The sequence below is a fragment of the Leptopilina boulardi genome, unplaced genomic scaffold (assembly GCF_019393585.1).
Source record: "Leptopilina boulardi isolate dan_hultmark-lab unplaced genomic scaffold, ZJU_Lbou_2.1 LbouV2_351, whole genome shotgun sequence".
In the NCBI taxonomy this organism is placed as follows: Eukaryota; Metazoa; Arthropoda; class Insecta; order Hymenoptera; family Figitidae; genus Leptopilina; species Leptopilina boulardi.
Window position 1 is genome coordinate 2,751,802 of NW_026137920.1, and position 11,552 is coordinate 2,763,353.

General features: G+C 27.3%; 1 protein-coding gene across 1 annotated transcript in view; it reads right to left on the reverse strand.

Annotated features, from left to right (window-relative positions):
• Nucleotides 1–9,782, reverse strand: part of LOC127286166 (ATPase family AAA domain-containing protein 2-like) — a 57,755-nt gene extending 47,973 nt beyond the window's left edge. Inside the window, exon 1 of the mRNA XM_051312515.1 lies at nucleotides 9,699–9,782. The gene's annotated coding sequence lies outside the window, so the exon portion shown is untranslated. The remainder of the gene's footprint in view (nucleotides 1–9,698) is intronic.
• Between the last annotated feature and the right edge of the window lie 1,770 nt (nucleotides 9,783–11,552).

Below are 11,552 nucleotides of genomic sequence, written 5' to 3' on the forward strand. Positions count from 1 at the left end.
ATTTCCTATATGATTTTTCATAAGATCCTATATAGTTTCTTACATGAAACATAGGATTTTATGTCGATTTTAATATATGAATTTATGTGAGATCCTATATAAGAATTTTCTGTAGAGGTATGCCTTATCATGCTATAAAAGCTGAATTTTTCTCTCTGTGTAGTGACCAGTTTAATGCAATACTTTCTAAAAAATATCAGAATCTTCTAAAGTTCATAGAAATAAATAAAATACCAGTCATACCTGTGAGTGGGATCTGTAAAAATAAGTGTTACGCTCATAAAAATTTACAACCGCGTTTCGGTTTTTAAAACACACAATATAGAGACATCTGTGCATCTACCGAAGATGAACCTAAAGAGAAAAAAAGGCACCATGCGCATATTACACTTTGAAAATGTTCACCCAGAAAAAAGATTTCTTTCAAACAAAGAAATCATTTTTCTTTAAACTCACTTTTTGAATCAAAGATAAAAAAAACCGCGCATACATGGGAAATATTGGGGTCCGGTGAAATTTCTTGAAACTTCGTAATTTTGTACCTTTTGACCTCTTGAACAAAAAATGTTAATGTCAAAATTAAGAAAAAGGACGGATATTTTGATAATTAAGTTTTAAAGAAATTTCACCAGACCCCAATATTTTCCGTGTATGCGGTGCGGGGTTCTTTAAATTATTAAACGAGGTTATAATTTTTCTTGCATCATTTGGGTTCTAAAAACATATTAGGTGGTCAAAAAAAGAAAATTTAAATTTTTGATCAGTTTAGAATTTTTATTTTTTGAAAAAATTAATATTTTTTAAAATCAATGCGAGAGATTCTAAAGAATCATTAAAAAAGTGTGGAAAAAATTTGATGATGAAAACTAGTCAAAATTGTAAAAGAAGATAGATATTTAAAATATTTATTTTTTTAAGAAATTAATTTCTAAAATGATCAAAAATTAAAATTTTATTTTTTGACCATCCGGTATATTTTTAGGACCCAAATGATATGCAAGAAAAAAAATAGGTATAACTTCCTACGACCATTAAAATGTAAAGAATCTATATTAATAAAATCAGACTTTTGTCTGTACATTGCTCCAAATTAATTTTTTCTTGCATAGTTTATCATTTTAAGTAGTAAAGATAACAAATATGCCATAAATAAAAATTCTGTCTGTCTGTCTGTCGTCAATATTTTGTACCGGCACAACTTTAAAACGGCTCAACCGATTGAGGTGAAACTTGGCAGTGTATTCAGTCTTAACGTAACTTAAAATCTTAGCCATATTTGATTAAAAAATATTAACATGAACGAAAGTTATGACATTTTTTCAAAAAATTTAAAAAAATTAAAAAAATGCAAATTTTTTATTTTTTGTCAGATTGATTTGAAACTATTTGTACCTAATTTTTTCACATAAATACAATCAATTTTTTTATTAAATTAAGAAAATAGTCTGAATTTAAAAGTCTAAATCAAATTTTTGAATTTCCAATTTTTTTAATAACATTGTAATATAAGAATTCGTTATGTTCAACTTTTTATAAGTAAAACAATAATGTTTTTAGTCTGTTGGGTATTAAACGCAATCTTAGCTGCACACCAATGAAAAATATTAATTTAAACAAAAATATGACACTTTCAAAAAATTTAAAAAATTTAACATTTTTTATTTTTTGATAATTCTTTACTAAACGTTCTTTATTTAAAATTTTGTGACCAATTAAGTATGCTTTTAACAATAAATTTTAAGAATTTTAATTTAAGAATTTTATCAGAATTTTAAAATTAATAATTGCAAATCTGAATATGAAATCAGATATTGTAAAAATAAAAAATCGAAAATTACTTTTTTACTCTTTGAAATTAACAATTATTATATTTAAATTATTATTATTATTATTGAATATTATTATTATTATTATTATTATTATAGATACAAATTATTTTTAAATATAATAAAACTAAATAAACTAAATAAACTTAAATATAATATAATAAATATAATAAAATTAAATTATTTTCATTTTATTTAAAAGAAATTTTTCTATTAAAAATTTATTCTTCAAATAATTTTTAAAGTTTTTTAAAATTTTAATTTAAATTGTATTGATTAAAATAATTTTTATTTTCAGTACTATAAAATTAAATACAATTTTAAATTATTTTAATTTTATTAAAAGCAGTAAAAAAATTAAATTGAATTGAATAAATAATAATTAAAAATTTATAAAAAGATATTTTAATACAGGAGAACACGTATAGTTGGATGTAATTATAAATTTCAAAATTTATTAAATCTAAATATTATAACCGTCGAAGACGGGTGCGACAGCTAGTTCAAAATAAAGGTGGTGACTCCCCTTAAAAATGCAAATTAAATACAATAATAAATAATAAAACAAATGAATAATTAATTAAAATAAAAGTAAATTTAAATAAAAATCTAAATAAAAAATTTAATTTAATCAATAATATTTAGACATTTATTTTAAAAAAAGTATAAATATGCATTCGTTTGATTTCTATAAGGAGATTTTGCGATTTTATTTGCTTAGTCTCTTTGACTTGACGTTAGTTGCGCTTCTTCGTTGTTTCTTGCGATCTTTGGCCGTCTCTTTTGTTTTCTTGTCATCTAATTGTCTTTGAATCTTTTGAAACTCAGTGAATAGCCCCTCGGTCCATGTTAAATTAATTAAATGTCTTTGAAATTGGTACCTTTCTAGTATTTCAAAAATATTTAATTAATTTAATATTTTAAAATTATATTTTAATCAAAATACGAACGTATATGGGCAAATCCACGAAACTTTTATAACTTTTAAGAAAAAAAAATTTCTTTTTTTAATTTGCAGGCACATTGATGTCACTTTGTATACACGTTTAAGTACATTTTAGCACTACAAATTCATATGCGTGATTCATTTTTAGTTCACGCCGTCAATGTTTAACTCTTTAAACTCTTTAATGTTAATAAATTATTATCAACACAATTGTTGATAATAATATCTCAATATTTCAAATTAACTGTTTGAAAATTCAGGTTTGGTGAACCTAACATTCTGAATTTTTAATCAACAGAATTTGAAATATTGAAATAATTGTTCAAAGACAATAAATAATACAAGAAAAGATATAAATTAAAGGAAGGTAAAAAGAACGACTTCCGCGTACCTCAGAGTCGTATGACAGACAAGAGTTTTTAAACTCCTAAGAATCAGAAAAGTAATTTGATACTTTTCTGTATCATTTTAATTATTATTATTTAGGTGAGTTTCTCTGGATTTATATACACTATCTGAAAATTACAGAATTTCATAAAACAAACACTATCACACTTACTTCAAATACACGAATTATTTTCTTGTTGTTAAAATCATTCTTTTATTATTGATCTCTTTATTGTGCTTGCAATAAATGATTTTTTTGTGAGACTTGAATTGCTAATTCAAGTAGCTTAACGTAATAGCCGTTTTAATTGTAATCATTTTTATTAAAAATCAATTGGGGAATTAAACGTAAACACTTTGGGGGTTGAATGAATAAACAGATTTCTTTTGTTGTGATAATTACACATAGGCACACAAAAAAAAAAAAGTTGTATGTTTCTTGAACTAGACATATATTTCCTATAGTATTTTGACCCGCTGAAACCGAATCTGAGGTCAGAATTGCTCCATCACCCTCAGTTTTTTTTAAATCGACCAAAACCACCCTTAAATGGACAAATTCGCACACTTCGGAGATAAAACATAAATCAACTTATTTTTTTAAAAAATCGAATTTTACATATACGAAACTTTGCTCCACTAACTCAAAAACAAAGCCAGCATTGATCCAGCACCCCCTGAATTTTTTTAATTGAAAAAACTACCCCTAATCTGCAGAATCAAATTCAGAAGATAAAACAATAAAATAACTGATTGACAAATTTTATAACCAGATATTTTTACTCCAGCAAGGCAGAAATAAAGCCAGAAATGCTCCCTCCCCTCTAAATTTTTTTAAATCGAAATAACCACCCTTAAATAGAAAAATTCAAGTTTAATAAGTAAACAATATTAAATTACCGGTTTTTTTGGAAAACAGAATCTTACATGTATGTAGTTTTGCGCTTTTAACTCAAAAAAATAAAGCCAGCATTGATCCATCACCCTGTGATTTTTTTTAATCAAAAAAACTACCCTTAACCTGAGGAATCAAACTTAGGAGGTAACACAATATAATTATATTAAATTACCTTCTAAGTTTGATTCTTTGGTGGTTTTTTCGATTTAAAAAAATTTTAGAGGGTGCGGGAGCATTTCTGGCTTTGTTTCTGCATTGCTGGAGTAGAAATATCTGGTTATAAAATTTGTCAATCAGTTATTTTATTGTTTTATCTTCTGAATTTGATTCTGCAGATTAGGGGTAGTTTTTTCAATTAAAAAAATTCAGGGGGTGCTGGATCAATGCTGGCTTTGTTTTAGAGTTAGTGGAGCAAAGTTTCTTAGATGTAAAATTCGATTTTTTAAAAAAATAAGTTGATTTATTTTTTATCTCCGAAGTGTGAATTTGTCTATTTAAGGGTGGTTTTGGTCCATTTAAAAAAAACTGAGGGTGATGGAGCAATTCTGAGCACAGATTCGGTTTCAGCAGGCCAAAATACTATAGGAAATATATGTCTAGTTCAAGAAACAGACAACTTTTTTTTGTGTGCCTGTGTTATGTTTCTATTTACTCAATCACCTTTTTGATGTCTATTTTATATCTCGCTTTTTGATCATTTTCACTAAAATACCGTCTATCCGGGTTTATTGAATAAATAATATTCTAAGTGACAGTCCACTACCTTAATCTAACTTTGTTAGCGAAGAGCAATTTACGCTTTCCAAATAAGCGGAATTGTTAATAATAAAAATTAGTATTATTTCTAACTTTAGTATTTTCTCATCAAATTATCTATTTTATTTTCTTTTGTTAATTAACTTCCGTCTTTAACACACTTGTACACCTCACAAATTCTAACAAAATATATTCAGAATTTGTTAAAAGTTTTACTAATTTTGATTGGCTTTGCTCATAGAGAATTTACAAAAGATTGGAAGATTTCAAAATTTTCTATAAGCAAAGACACTTAACACAAGGAGGGGGTCCTTTATGTTTATTTCATAATAAACTTTATGCAAAACATTTTCTCAGTGTACATATATCCGGACAATTGATCAGGATCTCATATATGTAACATGTTTCTATATAGAGGAAAATATGTTTTCACCATTTTTAAAAATTTTATAAACGAAAGGACTACAAAGCTTCCTCCACGAGAAAGCAATTAGTGAAACCTTTGACAAATTCCGAGTATACTCAGAATTTGTGAGGTATACAAGCGCCTTAACTAATGATTTTTAGAACTTATTCATGTGTACCGAATTATAAAGTGAGTTGATCCCCTTAGTTTATTTTTACTTAAAAATATCAAAGACTAAAATTTTTTGCTTATGTACTTTTCTTCGGAGCGCGATACATATATTTATTTATTGTAAAACAAATTTTTAATGTTACTTAATTATTGTAAATTCAAAAATTTGTGCATTGCTATGGGGTGAAAGTAAAATTTCTTTGATTTAAAGAAATTATTTCTTTACTTGTTACACGGAAAAACTTTGTTTAAGAATCATTCCTGAATTTGTTTCGGAATGGAGGATATGAGAAAAATTCTACAAAATTTACAGAAAAATACAAAAATCATTCAAGAAAATACTTGAATTTTTATTATGACATTGGAAGACTTCTTGTTAATGCCGCGATTGGAATATCTCAGTCACTGGGCGTTGAAAGTTTCTTGAACTGTTTTAGAAGACACAGTACAGTAACCAAGCACTAGGCAGGGATTGGTTGCGTCAAATATGTTTCCAATGCATAATACCATAAGCTGCTAAGGTAGCTGAGTGATGTAAAACGGAGTTTTTGGGCTCTCGAGGACGTGGGATCGAGTCCTCCCAGAGTAAATTTTTTTTCTCGCAAACGTAAAAATTTATTCTAAAACGAGTTCAAGACTTTCTGTAGTGAGTTTAGGAAGTTGTCTTGAATTTCTCTACAATTCTTATAGAAATACTGCTTAGAATTTTTCAAAGAAAATATAAATAAGATTTCTTAAATTATTCTCATATCCTCAGTTCCTGAACAAATTTGGGAATAATTCTTGCACAAAGTTTTTCCGTGTATTTGTTGACCCATAGAAATATTTCTTTGAGTTTACGAAATTTTTATTGAAATCAAAGAAATAAATGTATATTTTAATGCACAAATTTCTTTAAATGAAAAATGTATTTATTTCATTTTGAATATATGGTCAAATCCACGAAATTTTTAACTTTTGTGATTCTCGAATCGAACACTTAAAAATTTGAATTATTTTTAATAAAAACTTTGGGTATAATTTTTTTTTGCTAAATTATATACAAAGCAACATTTATGTACAGTATTAGAACAAAATATTTATTTGACAATTAGTTTTATAAGTTAAAAAGTGAAAAAATGCTTAAATTTCATTTGAATTTCTTCAAAAAGTTTATATTCTTAACGTTTTTATTTTTGCGGCGTATAAAATATCACTTCAGCTACAATGGAAATATCTAACAGACATATTTTGTCAAAAAATTTCCACTATCCCATTAGTGTGCCACCACTAAAACTAAAAATACGAAGGTTCGATTGAGTGATTGTACTTTTAAAAAAAAAATTAAATTGAACGTCTTCTTATGAAAATATCTATTACGGCGTTGGATAAAAATAAAATTTCAATGCATTTCTTAAAAGGTGATGAAAAAACAAAAATTTTAAGACCTTCTTCAACGATGTGCCTCTAATTGCATTTCTGTGGCTACAATTTAAAGATGATAATAAAAATCGTGATTTCATTTAAATTTACACATTTTTCGAAAGGCGCAACTGCATTTTTGCTTTAAACAGGTCAATCTATGGCGTGATCGAAACATTTGCATACATATATTTGATCACTAAAACGCCGCTTAAAGATTTTGAGTGAAATATAAAAATTATTAAGTTAAGAATATGCTGAAAAAACTTTTTTGGAGTCTTTACCCCCTATTTTCTCAAAATTCTGACGTGCTAAGCAAATTTAGGTGACAGAATCGTGTTCAGAGGACGACAATACTTTGGAAACCACTCCGATATCAAAAATAAAAAAAGTTGAATTTTTCAATTTTATATGTAACACTGGTCGACAAAATTTAGGTTTTTTTTTGCCACAAGAGTAAACGATGGTGATTCTTATAGGATTTTTGACGTAGATTACGAATCTGTAAATGAAATTGTCCCATCACGTCTCAATTTTGAGAAAAACGGGCTCAAAGTGTCAAAAAATCGCATTTTTGGCACTTTTTGAAGCACTATAAAAAAATAACGCGACGTGATAAACGGCTCAAATATGGCTTAAATAAGAACTAGTACCCTCAACTTTAACCTCCAGAAGCAAAAAACCATGTACCAATAACTCAAAATTGTGGGCAACATTTTTTTACCGCGTGCGCGTCCAGCAGATATTGTTCCCACGATAAAATGAAATAAATTGCTGAAAACGTCGTCAAAGACACAAGATCGATTTAAATTAACTTCAAATTGTTTACTCGGGGGTTTTCGGGGTCGCTGATTACGAATCTGATGTTAGTTTTTAAAAATCCAATATGGCGGATCCAATATGGCGGACGATTTTTGGAATAACTTAACATATTAGTCTGAAAATCGTTACGCGGGGGTTTTCGGGGTTGTTGATTACGAATCTGATGCTTGAAAATTTTATGGTTTTTTATTAAATTGAGTATATAAAAAGTTTTGAGATTGCAAATTATGAATTTGACTTAAAAATTTTTAAATACAAGATAGCGAATCGAATTTGGCGAGCGAATTTTTAAATAGTTCTTGATTTTCGCAGACTTTAGTAATTTTAGTAATTATTTTCATGCCTCCACGTCATTTATAAGAGGAAACAGTTTTTTTTAATAAAAAATGGTTACTAGGTTTAAAATAAATTTAATTAATTTTTGTTATATTGTCAAACAGATTTAATTAATACGGCGTGAAAATGAAAACAACAGAAAACATCAAGCTTCATTTTTAACGTCTACTTTTTTCGTCCACAAAAAATTAGAAACAAACTGACAGCGAGCTCATCAATTGAACTCCTTGAAAATGTAAAAGAAATAAAATTAAAATCCTTAATGGTGCAAAATAAACGAAACGTCACATTTTTATCTCAATAAAGTTTTTTTTATATTGGATTAGTAAAAAGAAGGTTCATGTAACTGCGTAAAAAAGAAAAAATTAAATTATTCATTAAATAACTCCTTTCAAAAAAATTTGTAGTAATTTAATAGTCAAGCCATGTTAGTTCCGCCATATTGGATTCTGAAAAACTAACATCGGATTCCTATTCAGCGACCCCGAAAACCCCCAAGTAACGATTTTCAGACTAATATGTTAAGTTAATCCAAAAATCGTCCGCCATATTGGATCCGCCATATTGGATTTTTAAAAACTAACATCAGATTCGTAATCAGCGACCCCGAAAACCCCCGAGTAACCAGTTTGAAGTTAATTTAAATCGATCTTGTGTCTTTGACGACGTTTTCAGCAATTTATTTCATTTTATCGTGGGAACAATATCTGTTGGACGCGCACGCGGTAAAAAAATGTTGCCCACAATTTTGAGTTCTTGGTACATGGTTTTTTGCTTTTGGAGGTTAAAGTTGAGGGTACTAGCTCTTATTTAAGCCATATTTGAGCCGTTTATCACGTCGCGTTCTTTTTTTATAGTGCTTCAAAAAGTGCCAAAAATGCGATTTTTTGACACTTTCAGACAGTTTTTCTCAAAATTGAGACGTGATGGGACAATTTCATTTACAGATTCGTAATCTACGTCAAAAATCCTATAAGAATCACCATCGTTTAATCTTGTGGCAAAATTTTGTCGAACTGTGTTACTTGAAGGTTTTTGGAGTTGCTGATTACAAATTTGATGTCGGGTTTTCAAAATTCAAAATGGTGGATCCAATATGGTGGTCGAAATTTATAAATGTTATTAATTTTTTATAAAACTTCGTATCTCTGGGTTTTTGGGGTCGCTGAGTACGCATCTGATTTTTAAAATTGAAAATAGATCTAATAATGTGGAAGATTATAGAAAACAATATTTAAAAAATAAAAATTTCCACATATGTGTTTTTTGTATATTGGACAAAGTTAAAACAAATGACAGTTGTTTATATGTTCGTTTTCAGTTGCATAGTTACGGAAAATAGTACATAAAACAAATGACAATTGTAGACTTTTTTACTTTGCACAGCAGTTTTAAACAATCACTTCACATCTTTAAATTCATCTTACTTGAGCTTATTACTGTTATCTAATAAAAATATTCTTATAGAGTAAGGATTTTCCCTTCCGGAATGTTTAATAAAAAGTTGAGAAAAATTCGATCCTTGGAAGGAATGAAATAACATAAAAATTGTATGTTATTAATATTGTTTATTGTCACAAAACAAGAAACGACGTTTCGATGACTTGGTTCGTCATCATCTTCAGGTTAAATTTACTGAAAATATTTATAATTTTATTTATAACACCACATTGTTATTATTATTATTATTATTATTTTTTTTTTTTTTTTTTTTTTAATAATAAAGAATAAACAAGTAATAACAATTACCAAAAAATTAATTGAACCGTTACATCTTAGCGTTAAAATTTTATTTTGCCCAGACTATGCTGGCACGTCAGGTTTATAGATCGGTATCGTCAAGACTAAATTGAAAATACAAAATTTCTAAATCTAAATGAAATAGAGGAGTCAATGAACTTAGATGTAAACAGCACGTGGAAGTGAAATATTTTCAGAAAAATAGAATCAAAATATACTTGCCTTTAATTTCCAAATTAGACTCGTGATTCTATTTTTCTGAAAATATTTCACTGCCACGTGCTGTTTACATCTAAGTTCATTGACTCCTCTATTTCATTTAGATTTAGAAATTTTGTATTTTCAATTTAGTCTTGACAATACCGATCTATAAACCTGACGTGCCAGCATAGTCTGGGCAAAATAAAATTTTAACGCTAAGATGTAACGGTTCAATTAATTTTTTGGTAATTGTTATTACTTGTTTATTCTTTATTATTAAAAAAAAAAAAATAATAATAATAATAATAATAATAACAATGTGGTGTTATAAATAAAATTATAAATATTTTCAGTAAATTTAACCTGAAGATGATGACGAACCAAGTCATCGAAACGTCGTTTCTTGTTTTGTGACAATAAACAATATTAATAACATACAATTTTTATGTTATTTCATTCCTTCCAAGGATCGAATTTTTCTCAACTTTTTATTAAAAATATTCTTACTTACTACAAAGCCTGTTTTGTCATTAAAAAAGTGTCCAATATACAAAAAACACATATGTGGAAATTTTTATTTTTTAAATATTGTTTTCTAATCTTCCATATTATTAGATCTATTTTGAATTTTAAAAATCTACCTTCAGATGCGTACATAGCGACCCCAAAAATCCAGAGATACGAAGTTTTATAAAAAATTAATAACATTTATAAATTTTGACCACCATATTGGATCCGCCATTTTGAATTTTAAAAACCCGACATCAAATTCGTAATCAGCAACTCCAAAAACCTTCAAGTGACAAGTTTCAAGTGCATTCGACGAACTTTTATAAATTTGAAACGCCATATTGAATCTGCCATTTTGAATTTTAAAAATCTGACTTCAGATTCGTACTCAGCGACCTTAAAAACCCCTAGATACCAAGTTTTATAAAAAAGAATTAATATTTATAAATTGCGACCACCATATTAGATCCGCCATTTTGAATTTTCAAAATCTGATATCAGATTCGTAATCAGCGACCCGGAAAACCCCGAGATACCAGGTTTCATAAAAAATTATTAATTTGTACAAGATTTCCTATCACCTTTCATTTAAGGGTTGTTTTCAACCCTAAAAGCAAAAAATGACCTGATCTAACAAAACGGCCAGACACGGGTATCTTTTTTTTGGTCCTAGTTTCTGAAAATCATTGATTTTTTCGTGTGTGAAAAAAAAGTTGAATTTTGTCGGACGGTGTAATTGACAACATATTTGTAATATTAATTAAACAAATATTATTTACAATAAATAATATTTAACAAAAAAAATTAAAAATTTACGGAAATCCGTCCGTAACAAAGTGCCTTTAGAATTTTCTTTTAGCCTAATTTTTATTTCTTAGAATTATTTTTTGACAGAATTTCCATTAAACGGTGATTTTTTATATTATAGAATTTTTATACATATAACCGAAATCGGTTATAGTTTGTAAAATAAATTTTCACTTATATAAAAATTCTATAATACATTAAAAATTGGTTTAATAGAAATTCTGTCAAAAAATAATTCTAACAATAAGATATAAAAATTCGGTTAAAAGAAAATTCTATCAAATGAATTTTAGTACTTATTCATATATGTTGTGTCACGTCACCGTAACATTTTTGTTATAAATA